Genomic DNA, 12,515 nt, shown 5'->3' with positions numbered 1-12,515 from the left:
ACTAAATCACTTCCTGGTATTGAGTGTGGGATAAAAAAAAACCACTTTAGATTGTGTTATGGATTAAGAACTGGTGGTCAACTTAACACCAGATGGATTACATCAGCATGACATCGATTAAAGATGCTCCACCTGAGGAAAGTTGCAGGATAAATAAGTGGAGAAGAAGCTGTGCTGAAGCATTAGGGCGTTATTGCATTGAGGTATAGTGGGTTCTCCTAAGAGTTGCTGTTTGAACTGTTGGTTCTCCTGGAGAAGCTTTGGTCCTCACACCCAGCATTTCTTCCTGGCTCCTAAGGGGAAGACATGTGATGCTTGGACTCCAGGATTAAATCATCATGCTCCTTCCTAGCACGTACCCAACTGTGCTTGTTTGGAGGAGCTCAGGGCCTCCGTGTCGCTGAGGATGGCTTTTGTGCCTTTCAAGACAGACCTGGTCTTTTTTGTGAGTGTGACTTCTTGGCTCCAGTGCAGAACCCTCATCCCACCAGCACAGCTCCTTCATTCTACTGGCATGGACATCCTGGCTTCCACCGCTGACCCTTGGGTTTTCCTGGCATTGATCCATAAAAGAGACTGCGGTGAGTCTTTCTTGTGGGCGCTGGACCTCCAGTTGGACTCGTCAGAGGCATTGTCCTGAGTTCGGGGTTTATATCTGGACTCGTGTAGGACATTACTTTGGGATTTAGGCCCTTGACTAAATATTCTATGTCTTTGGTGTTGTGGATAGGTTTCCTGCATTTTCCTGTGTTAACTCACCATGACCATTATAAAAATATTATAAACTCCATGTCCTGATTTTAATTGTTCTCAGTGTATTACCCCTAACTACAACAGACTGTAAGTGGAAAAATTTTGGCAAGTATGTATATATTTTACTCTAGAATCATTATATTTTTGTATTAACCTGTTGCCTAATTGTTGACTTCACTTCATGTGCAAGATTGCTTTTAGCCAATCTATATATTTAAGATCTAAAATATAGAAAGTATAAAAAAACCCTAATGAAGCTGAAGTAGGAATGTTCATGTAGGAAATGGTACCTGAGTTGGGATCATAGAGCCTGGCACAAGTTCCAGGGAAAGGTTTTTTTTTTTTCTCTTTAATCAATGCTGCCAGGAACATAGGCCCTCAATTATGCAGCCACTACCTTCTCACTGGTAGCTGCCTGACTGTCCTTTCTCTTCCTTCTTCCAAATTAAGTTTTTTTTTTATTTTCCATTTCAATCTTGCTGTCTTTAAGCCCTTATTTTTATGATTTTTACCTTCCCTTATTTACTATAGTGCAGTAGTAGGGTGTGCACACCCTTCTGTGGCTAGGTAAGATAGAAAACCAATTCTCTTCTTTTCCATGGATTCCACTTATTGAACAGCAAAAAATTATTTTCTTTTCTTGTTTACTTTTTAGTAAAAGAAGAAAATTATCTCTCCTAACTTTCTGGTTTTGTCCACAGCTACATACCTTGTCATTGTGAATCCCTGAGCTCAGTTTGTACCAAATTAACAGTTTCAATAATTTTCTCCATAATGATTACTGTTTGGCTATTGCTAATAGCCTTGCTATCCACCTAATAACAATGCCTCTTGAATAATAGACTTTTCATAAGTGTGCTGATGGAGTTTTTAATTACCAATCATGTATCTTAACTAGATTTATTGCAATGCGTTTGTTAGGTCTGGGAGAAGGGAGAGGCGCGGAGAGAAGTCTGCAGGAGGAATGGAGCGGAGTGGAAGACCGTAAAAGTAGTGGTCAGCGGTGGCTTTATTCCGGGAATGCGGGGAAGGGGCCCCCGTCGCCGGCCCCGGGCATCTCTGTACCCGGGGCCGGTGGTGTCTCCGGGAACACGGGGAGTGGAGACTGGCGCACTGGAGTCTGGCGAGCTCTCTCTCTCTGGCGAACTCTCTCTGGCAAACTCCCTGGCAAACTCTCTCTGGAACGTGGCATGGGAGATCTAAATAGCCTAAGCTTAGGGCAGCACCCTAATGCCATTAGAGATGCACAGATATCTCATTGGCGCACACGTCCTTAAGGATGGGGATATAGAATTACAATCAAGTACATAGGGGGCAGGGTGGGGGAGGAGTTTAGCTGCAGCCTTTTCTGGTTACAGTGTTTCATCTAGGCCGGCAACTCTTTCAGCGTTTATCTGACATCTACTGTATAAAATTCTGTTTCTAAGCATCAAGCTTCTGATGTACTTAAGGCCCTAATTCACTCCTTAGAAAAACTGGAAACCTGACACTAGCAGGTTCCATATGAAATTCCTGCAGATGTCTGTGACAACCTTCACAGGGCACAGGTACTTTATTGGTCGTAATATTAAATAAACTGTTATTCATGAATTTTGGACTCCTGAGTGTTTTTGTACTTACAAGAAGAGATGGTAACTGAATTTTTATCATTCTGCATTCATGTTAATGAACTTTCTATCACTGTGATAAAGTTCCTGAAAAATCCAGATATTAGAATTGGAAATTTACTCAAGGTGTATTTTATCTCATACTTTCTGAAGATCAGCCCATGGGGCAAATGTGTGATAGAACACAGGAGCTAGGTCATGTTGGTAAACATGCAGAGTAAGAGATGACATAGCTGCATCAAAGTAGGCAGGGTCCAAGGGCACTATGTGCATGTGTGTGTGTCTCTCTGTGTGTGTGTGTGTGTGTGTGTGTGTGTGTCTATGTTTCTGTTTCTCTCTGTTTGTGTCTATGTCTGTGTCTCTGTCTATGTGTCTGTGAGCAGGGATTCACCAATCCCAATGGGAGTACCTGTTCTTTCTCTGCACAGCTATGACCTGTGTCACTATAAATCTCAGCCCCTCAGTACACTAAAGCTCAGTTTTCTGTCTCCACATGGCTGATATATCTTAGTGAACGCAGATCTCACTCCCTGTGTCTCTCACACAGTGAGGCTCATCAGCATCCTCATGGTCACTCAAGGAGACTGCTACATAACAGGCTTTTGGAATGGTCTCTGGAGTTGAATGCATTATACTGAATTAAATCCTGTAGTAAGCATAACATCCAGCATCAGTGTGAACAAATAATTTCAACCCTACAAATTGCTAAGGAGTAACAAATAGGAGACAACATACGGTGATAACTGACAATGTTATATAAAAATATAAAACAAAATTATTAACTAGAGACACTCTATACTGCTTCCTTCCATCCAAGTTGAGCACTCCAAGATGAGATAATTGACATGTCCTACATCCAGCTGAGTTAACAGTGTCCAGCTCCATCACGATATATCCTTTCACTGTCACCTAAGCACTCATATTCCCCAGACAATCATCCAGGATTGGCATTTTAGGATTTAGTAAAGGCCCTTAGTCCACTGGCAGTGTCTCCCTGTGAAGGAAGTGGCACCTGCAGGGGGCTTACACCTGTCTTTGCTGACATTTTCCCTGTGTTCATTGTCCCTGGACAGGAGTCTCTGATCTGGAACACAAGGCTGACAGAATCAAAAGGTACTTTTTCAGGTCCCTGATGCTTCTTTGGCTCTGAGCCCTCCTGTTTCACATCCAGTATTCTCAAGGCCTTCCTTCATGGTACTGCAGTCCCTTCAATGTGGGAATTCAAAATTGGTGTGTAAAGTTGTAAAGGCCTTTAAATTCCAACCCAGATTTCCTACAGTCTGCACTGGGGGCCTGAAGATGTATCATCCATCTATGCAGAAAATAACTCCTCTGGCCCAGATAACTGCTGGTGTTGGCAAGGAAAACAAGGATATCCGTGGATGAAGGAGTGCCTTATTCCTGCAGATTGTCATTACTGGGCTCCCTATAGTAGAAAGATAACTAAAAGATTGCAGTCTTTACAAACTTTTAATTTTAAATCATGCAAGGATCCAAGTCCTGTAGGAACGTGTCCCTTATTTGGAAAGTTTCCCTTTACTGAAGTGCAGGGAGGTCACCTGTTAAATTCCCTTCTGCTCTCCATGCCACAGGAAGGGACCTGTATTGATCTTATGCATGTATTAGCACTTCTGATACACGTTGAAAAAGGCGACTGAGTATCAACACATTTGTCCATTGACCCTGGTGGTGTGGTTTCAGGGTCAACAATTGGAAGCAACACTTGCCTCATCAGAAAGTTCATCTCCATTTATGAGACATATTCTACAGGACACATTCTAGCCAGGAAGGACACAATGCTGGTGTGGTGGTTTCCAGATACTAAGCTTTTCCATTCATGACCTGAGAAACCAGGATAGACATGAACACAAACATCCTTGAGTCTGTGTTGTGTGACTACCTGGTTGAAGGAAAATGTCTGTCTGGTGTGTCCTTCTGGGTCTGTATCTTCAGCTGCATCTCATGGCACTCCTGGATGTCCCAGCTGCCCATGTGAGATAATCATTGCTGTGATGATCAAGGGGAGAGTGAAACATGCACTTGAGGTCTTGGGGGCTTTCAGCATTGTATGGAGTTTGTGGAGGCAGATGCTGTTCAAAGTTGCCCTTTTTTCTCTTCTGTCTCCTCTGCCTTCTGCAGCTTCACTGGGTTTTCTCAGGTGAACCTGGGTCCTGCAGCTCCCTCAGCTCCAGTTCTCTCTCATCACACTGTGTACCTGATACTGTGGGATTCTGTGATCCCTAAGATTTTCTATCATATGACATCCTAAATAAAAGTCTTGTGATATAGATCATTATCACCTGACAACTGTAACTTTTGGTGGGACTGCCCAATTTCTTTGGTTTATTTCACCTATGAATTGTATTAATTGTTCAGGATCATATTTGAATTCTGGCTGGTTGCTCTGTACTTGTAACATGTTATATCCACATAGCATCCATTTCTGAAAATGTCCTTTGAGAGTGCCTTCCATCTGCACCAAGTTCTATGTCCATTTCCCAAAAATCAGTCCTCTCGTCCCCATATCAGGGACCTGAGTGATTTTTGTTAATATTATGCTTGAGATTATGAGAGCTGCTACAGGTAACATTTGGTTTCTGTGACACCTAGTACCTTGATGTTAACTCCTCATGGTCCTCTCCTGTCCTCCAGTCATCCAGCATCTTGCCATCAGTGCTCTGTCCACTCTGCGCCTGAGGCACTTGCTGTACCAGGAAGCAGGGCTTGCCTGGGATCTGGATATTCTGTCTCTCTAAGTTTATTGGTGTTCATTTGGTTTGCAATTTTATTTCTTTCATTGGTGAATCAAAAGAGAGTGATGTTTATTTTATCCAGATCTTTGTAGATTTGAATATGTGAGAAATGATTTTCTGTTTCTTTACAAGTTGGAGCAAATCTAGGTACACCTTCAGTAGCAAAATTTGAACTCTTGTTTGAATCAGGGTTCTAAGATCAATAATTGAAAATGTCATTTGTACATCCATGACTGAAAATTCAATAACAGAGAAATAAAAAGAAGGAAATACATGAAATGGTTTAGACATTTCAGGGATCTGTTGTTAGGTGGAATTAAGAAGATCCATCAGAGGGGATCTGGCTAAATCTCAGGTGATGATGTTACTGGAAATACAGGTATGTTTGAATATTTTAGGAAAAGTTAAATATGCATGACTTATAAATACAGAATTAATTGAGGCAACCTGACATAAAGTAAAGGAAATGCATGAAGACAGAACTATGGGAATATGTTTAAAAATGTTGAATATTATGATACTAAAGTATTTAATATTATATATGAAAGACACAAAGAGAAACAGAGACAGGGAGAGACAGAGAGAGAGTGAGAAAGAGAGAGACAGAGACAGAGACAGAGAGAGAGAGAGAGAGAGAGAGAGAGAGAGAGAGAGAGAGAGAAACAATGGCTACATTGTAATGTGCTGTATTAATGAATCCCTAGATTCTAATGTTTAAAAGGAAAAAAAAAACATGCCAAAGTCCTGCTCAATGCACTGTCATAGGAAGAGAACTCTAAAGCCCCTGGATTGTACCCTGAGTCTAGCTAGACTGCCTTATTTCCTTCCTCCCTCAGGTCTTTGCTGCTGGGACTGAAGCTGGGGATGAGGAATTCTGAGAGGGCCAAGGAGAATAGAGGTCTGTGAATTCTCAGAACTTAGAAATAGAAAATTGATGCAATTAATTTACTAAAATGAAGCATTTATTCTTGAATGATAAAAGTGATTGTCATCCAGAAAATTTAGTACATTCATTTTAGATGATGATTAATTGCCATATTAAAGAAAGCAATTGTATGGATGAATCTAGAGTGAAGCTGCTAGGTTGGTGAGGATAAATTTGTTTGTCATCAAAATTAAAGAGACCACAGCAACAACTATTAAGACAATAAGATTCATGTGACGCCCATTCTGATTGATTATTATCTTCTTTGAAGTCCTCTAGTGTCTCCAAAGTTTTGGTTTTATTGGTCTTATTCTTTACTGTTTTGGTCAATTTTATTGTAACTGATAATACAGGCAATTCTTTTTAAGATAACCAGAGGCACTACGGTAACCATTGTTGATCACCTTGTATCTTGTTTTTACATTATGTATTATGTCAATCCTTTTGATTTGACTGACGCTGTCCTGGTATGTCTCATTTGGTTTTACTTTCTTCAAAAAAAAGTATTAAGAACTGTGGGAGTAATAAAACCCAAAATGTGTAATTGTCATTGTACAAAAGAAAGGAAAAGAAAGTCCTCTAAATGATATAACTGTATATATATTTAAATGTATAAGATAGATAACCATATTACTGAGTTTTGTTGGATCATTGAACAAAACTTTGCAGTTTCACTGTTTGAAAGTCCCCTCTATATGCTTTAATTTTGTAACTTCAACAACTATTTCTAAGGTGACAATATGTAATTAGTGATTTCCTACTGTTTATTTTTTCTGAAATTCTGTATAACTTGTACCCTTTTTCTGTTTTTTTTTCTTTTTTCTCCTTAAATAAAATTTTTAAAAAAAGAGACCATCATAGGAAACAAGAGTAGCAAAATCTGAGCAGTGATTCCTGTCAATATCTACATGGCAGACTTGGAAGGATGTAGAGACACAGAGCTGGAAATGCTTGAGTAGCAAGTGTCATGTCACACTTCATAAAGACATACTTAAAAACACTGCATATGTACATGAAACTTTTTTTTTAAATTTTGGTGATCAGGAGAAACTCCTGCCAGTTAAAAGCACCCCAGGTTTATGTCTGGGTTTACACTGAAATCTTCTGAGTGTCTTGCTCAGTAAAATGTGATCATGTCCTTGGAGGTCATGGAGTTCAGTTGCATGGTAAAATGGTTCTTATTTGTGTCACCAGTGAGGGAGATGAAGACTTGAAAATCCAGGTTGTAGATTGTGCTAACAAGTACCTCATCCATTGTAAATCTTTCCCAGGAGGCTGGTGGCTCCAGCTCAAGTAGTAACCAGAAACAGAGCTCCTTATGACAGGGCGGGTGTAGGACAGAAGCTCTTCTCATTCAATAGGCTTGATCCTGACTGCCCAAGTGTCAGATCTCGCAGCACACATGAGAACAAGGGGAGTCATGAAGAATCTTCCATTCCCACAGCCAGAACCCTTAAATATCTAGAGATCTCAGGACTAACCTAGGGTCCATATTGTTTGCATGTTGCCGGCAGGATGAGGACCTTCTCAATAGCCAAGCTGCTCACAGGAATTTAGTCTGCTATCCCCTAGCCTAATTTGCACATATGTGTTGAAGGACAATATATAGGATACTGAGCCAGCATGACTTTCAGTGTATCCAAGATCAGGCATTATTGTGTATGAGAGCTGCCCAGCCTGGCATTGACCATGAGAGATTTATCCATGCCTAAGCTGTACTGCGTCCTGTGTTTTTCGTGTGTGGTTGATGCAGTCGTTGGGCATGGAAAGGAAATGTTGCAGCTTTTCCTGTTGTCTTCCATTTTTGAAGAAAATCCAATGTCAAACCAAGTAGAAGGCTCTTTGCACTGAGAAATCAAGTAGGCTACTTTAGTGATCTCAGCACCATTGGGCTGGAGGATGATAGCATCTAAATCACCAATGAGGAACCCTAGTTTGAGTTCAGTTTAAATAGGTTTTGAGCAGAAATGCAAGGCAGATGGCAGGTTATTGGTTCCCTGAATCTAATTAAGTTACATATTGTCAGGCTACTTAAGTCTAAATAGATTTACTTAAAAGCCATCATTTAATGTCATGTAGGAACATTATGGGGACAAGGAGAGGGGGCTTGAGTGGAGAAAGCAAAGTTAAAAGTATTCTTGATTGTATCACTTTGTTCAAATCAAAGACATTGAAACAAGTTGGAAATAGGATATATGTTTTTTAAGTAAGAGAATTACAAGTTAGGAATAGTCTGCCTGATCAGTGTATGATCAGAAGAAAGCATCTGAGCAGTCAAAGCTAACTGAATGTAGCAGGCTGCTTTATATGAAAAGCAGCAGGAGGTTAGGTCAAGGCCACTATTTGAATTTTCACTTGCTGTCATGTCTTTCAGTTTATTGTGCTAACTGTGATTTAATATTTTATAATAATGCCCTTACACCATGAAACCATCAGGCTGTGCTCCAGAGAACACTCCATGCAGGTGCTTCACTTGAGGAGATGCACAATGTGCTTTTTCCATCTGTCTGGGACTGTAATGGTCTAACTCCATCAGATATGAATCTTTCAGAATTCACATTGGTTTCCTCTCCAACATCTCCCTCACTCATGTTACATCATTATCATGTGTGCTTCACATAATTTGATTAGCTTTTCTATATTTGTATTGCTTTTTTTAGAGTTATTGATGACTAAATTTAACAGGTCCAATGTTTTATTTCTTATTCTTTGCCTGTACTGGTTTTTAGATTGAAAGGTTTTGTTATCCCTCTCAAACCACATTGAATGATTCACTCTGAGGTTTTTGGTTTCTTCACCATCAGTACATGGATGAGTTTTGCGAGAATTGGGATTCCTGGGAAGATTTCTGTTGGATTGCCTTCTTGTGTTTCTCTTTGTGTTTTTGTTTGTTTTGTTTTGTGTTGAGAGTAGTTTATTGCAGTGGAGTTCTTATTTTAGAGATATCTCCGGTTAATTTTTGTTTTTCAGTGATGTTCCCTGGGAGTGGTTAACCAGCAAACTTTGCCTCTGTCCCAAGATTCAGTCACCTCTGTTTTATTGATAAGTGATGTGGTAGCATGATGGGCCCATACATAGTTCTCCTGGAATAGTCCATAATATTTGTAATAACACCAAGTTAACATAGATATTTTCATGTCAAAGAAAGTCAATTAATAGCAATATTATGTTACTTTCGAAAAATAATTAAATCAGTATCCACTGTGTCATTAAAGGCAAAATGAATATCAAACCTAAGGACCATTAAATACTACATTTATTGACAGAAAACAGATCTATTTTTATGGCATGAACACTAAGACAAACAAAATATTCACCTGCTATTAACCTAATGTAAATATCTATTAAATGGAACAGATATGCCTCTAAAAAATAGAACACTATTCAATGGCAATACTGTAATGTACACTAGTTATGTAAAGATTAATAAAGTTTAATACCTACACTAGTCAAGACAGAGGTGCATGAGAGCAGAGAATGGAAAAAGCAATTAACAAATTAAAAAATGGGATATGAGAAATAGTAGTATTTGAAAATATAAATACAGGCAGGTGCTGGAGTCTTGAAAACCTGATCATGGCTTGATTCACCCTCTCATGGCACAGTGGATTAGTAGCTTGTTGGTAAGGGGCTAATTACTTGGCCAATTATTGTCTCACACAGGATGTCACTGATTTGGGTAGACCCAGTGTGAAGTGCTCTCTTTAAACCACAGCAGAGGCTTGTGCCAAGCATTTGGGTCACTATAAAAAAGGTTGACAGTGAACCCTTATCGTTCAGAACTTATTCAATCTGCTCCATCCATTCTGTTCCAGGGATAGAAAATGGACTCAGACACCTATCCAGCTGCATGAGTTGGAGGACATTTTGCCCATAAAACTGAGAAGGTGATGACCCATACTTTTACTGCACCTCTTAGTGTGGACAAAAACAAATTGAGGGAAGGTATAATTATTATCAACCACCATTTCCCCACAATTACAGCCACTGGTTACCTAATGAGTTTTGGATGAAGAAAAGATATTAATGAGTTGGCCCACTGTGTCACAGGAAAAATAATTTAGAGACATATCTTAGGAATGCTCTCAAATGTTTTGGCCAAAATGTATACTCTTTGCCGCATGAAGATAATTTTCCCTCTATGCAGAATAGTTATTCAGGTATCATTTTCTCTAATCTTTTAGATTTTGTGAATAATTAATTATAATTATTCAAAATTACTTCTCTTTGTCACTATGATTATCATGTATTGATTTTATGCACATCAGGAATTTGTCCTTATACTCTTGCAAATTTTATGTCGCTAGCACTGCACTTACACATTTTCCCTTCCTGAACATTTTCCCCCTTCTAAGTGTTACAATTAATTCTTTTCTGGCAAAATGGATCTTCTTAGGAAGTGTCCTGCTTACTTGAGGACACACGCTAAAGCACTGGGTGAATTGCTCCACGTATTTCAACCAGCAAAGGATCCTGCAGGGAGCCCCACAGAGACACAATTGTTAAGAATAATTTTTTTTATTTAAGGAGAGAAGAAAAAAAAAGGACATAAAAATTTAGTAAAAGGGTAAAAATAATACAGTATTTCAAGAAAAAATATATATAGTATGAAATCACCAGGTAATAGATTACATAATATCTTCTGAGAAACAGTTGTCCATATCACTAAATTAAAGCATATGAAGTGGACAAATGTCCACTTGAAACAGTGAAATTGGAGACAGTTCCATTCAATGATCCAACAAAAGCTCAGTTATATGGTTTTCCATCCTACACACTCAAACATACCTGCAGTTATAACTCTTAGTCCACCTTACTTTCCTCTCTTTTTTACAATAACAATTAGACTTTTAGGGTTTTATTACCCTCACAGTTCTTATTATTTTTTTGAAGAGAATAAAACCAAATGTGACTAAACAAAACAGAGTCAGCTGGAACAGAAGGATGGGCATAGCACATGATGCAAAAATAGAATACCAGGTGATCAAAAGTGGTTACCATTGTGCCTCTTGCTATTTTTAAATTGAGTTGTCTATGTCATCAGGTATAATAGAATTCATCAAAAGAGTACAGAAGAAAACCAATGAAACCTACACTGAGGACCTTACAGGACTTCAAGAAAAGGATAATAGTCAATCCATATTGGGCATCATAGCATATCTTATTGCCTTCAAAGTGATTGCCTATACCCTCAAACATGATACTATCAAACAAAATAGAATATATAATAATCAGACAGAACAAGATGGGGAGAGCAATACTGGGGTTCAAGTCAGGTTAATAGGATAACAAAAAAGTTACTATAATATGTCACATTATTTTCAATTTAGTTTTTCTTAATTAAAAAATGAGAGAAAATAAGTTAATTTTAAAAAGGGGGAGACTGAGATAAGAGAGGACATTGTAATAGAACAATGCAGGGCAGAACTGAATAATTCAAGCATCATTGTGTTTCACCACCAGATAATCTAACATAATGGCAATCACCATAGTGCCTCTTTCCATAAATTATTTGAGTGTAACTTCGCATACTATAATATCAAGCATATTTAGACAGTGTGAAGCCTTTCAAGAGAATGCAAGAATTATAGGGTATTTAGAACCTGCTAATAGAAAACTAACAATGGTTTCTATATTATCTCTTTGCCTATAAAGAATTTTGTTTATACTATAGCATATAGTGAAATATAGTAAGATACAACATGTTAAAACCAGTGGAAACAGAGGTACTACAGCTTTATGGGACTTCAAAACAAGACGATATTAAATCAGCACTAGCTTTTGTGTTATGTGGCTTTCTTCAAAACAGCTATTCATGCTATCATGGATACTAAAATTGAACAACCCCGGTTAAAACCATTGCGGATAATGAGTGAAAACATTATATGCCTTCAAACCAATATGATTGGGAATCGTGATTACCACATACTTCTACGTATTCTTATAATTTCTTACACTAGGGAAACTATTCGGTATTTATACATGTGAGTTTGATTTATTTCACTTCTGACTATGGTCTCAAGCTGCGTTCATTTATTTATAAATGTCTCAATGCGATCATTCTTTATAGCTGAGTAGTACTGCATTGTATAAAAATGCCACAACTTTTTTATCCATTCTTCAGTTGATGGACACTTAGGTTGTTTCCAAGATCTGGCTATTACAAATTGTGCTGCTATAAACATGGGTGCACATATATCACTGTGATATGATGCTTTCTGTTCTTCTGGGAATATGCCTATAAGTGGTATAGCTGGGCCATATGGGGCTTCCAGTCCAAGTTTTCTGAGAAATCTCCAGACTGACCTACACAGTATACACTCCCACCAACAATGCAGGAGAGTTCCTTTTTCTCCACAGCCTCCCCAGCATTTGTTGTTGTTGGTTTTCTTGATCTTGGTCATTCTTTCAGGAGTGTGATGAAATCTCAGTGTGGTTTTGATTTGCATTTCTCTAATGACCAGTGATGATGAACAT

The sequence above is a fragment of the Cavia porcellus genome, unplaced genomic scaffold (assembly GCF_034190915.1).
Source record: "Cavia porcellus strain 051 isolate PalLab524CR breed Dunkin Hartley unplaced genomic scaffold, mCavPor4.1 scaffold_7, whole genome shotgun sequence".
In the NCBI taxonomy this organism is placed as follows: Eukaryota; Metazoa; Chordata; class Mammalia; order Rodentia; family Caviidae; genus Cavia; species Cavia porcellus.
The sequence above is the reverse complement of the archived record's forward strand: the minus strand, read 5'-3'. Positions refer to the sequence as shown.